We start from the raw sequence: 959 nt of genomic DNA on the forward strand, positions 1-959 counted from the left end.
AAAAACTACAGAAAACACACCAAGGATCTAAAACAAACCATGTTACAAAGAGGGTATAAAAATACCAAAATCGACAGACAAATTGAAAAGGCTAACAACACTCAGCGGAAAAACATCCTAAATCAGAGGAATACCAAACTTTCAAATAGAATTCTTCTTATTATTACTTATCACTGTAAACTCAGAAACGTTTCACGAATTCTGAAAAAACATTTTCATCTCCTACAACTGATCGATCGCCTTAAACAGATATTTCCTGAAGTTTCCGTTGTCTCCTTCCGAAAAAGATGAACTCAAAAAGATATCCTTGTTCACACAAAAGTGAATTACATCCAACCCAAAAGTGTTTGTCGTCCATGTAATAAAATCTGCAAGTTCATAAAAATCACTGACTCATCTTCTGAAAAGTACAATCAAAGAAACTTTAAAATATCCAAAGAAATCACTTGTGAAACAAAAAACGCCATTTACCTTACACAGTGTAAAAAATGCAATCACCAATATGTAGGACATACACAAACAACTCTGAGTGAAGGTTTCAACAACCATAAATATTCTATTAACACCGAAAAAATCTCTCTGTTGCTCAACACTTTAACCAACCCGGTCATTCCATTAATGATATTCTTTTCATTGGCATTGAAACAGGATTCAAAACCAAAACAGATAGAGAAATAAAAGAAGCTTATTGGATTGCTAATCTAAACATTATTCAACCTTACGGATTTAATCTAGATCCTGGAATAAGTGATCTCCTTTTATTGGTTTCATCTCTGTCAGAAAAAAAAAATAGTCTTTGCATATTTTTTTCATGTAATGTAAATGCTGAATTTCCTAAAACTTACTATTTATTTAAGATAATTTTCCATACCTGTTTTTATAAATTGATTAGCATAACATATTGTTACGTCTCCGTTTGTTAATTGATTTTCCGTAACTTTGTTCCGACGAAACTTAAG

Source organism: Limulus polyphemus, unplaced genomic scaffold, assembly GCF_000517525.1.
Source record: "Limulus polyphemus unplaced genomic scaffold, Limulus_polyphemus-2.1.2 Scaffold1241, whole genome shotgun sequence".
NCBI classification, from domain to species: Eukaryota; Metazoa; Arthropoda; class Merostomata; order Xiphosura; family Limulidae; genus Limulus; species Limulus polyphemus.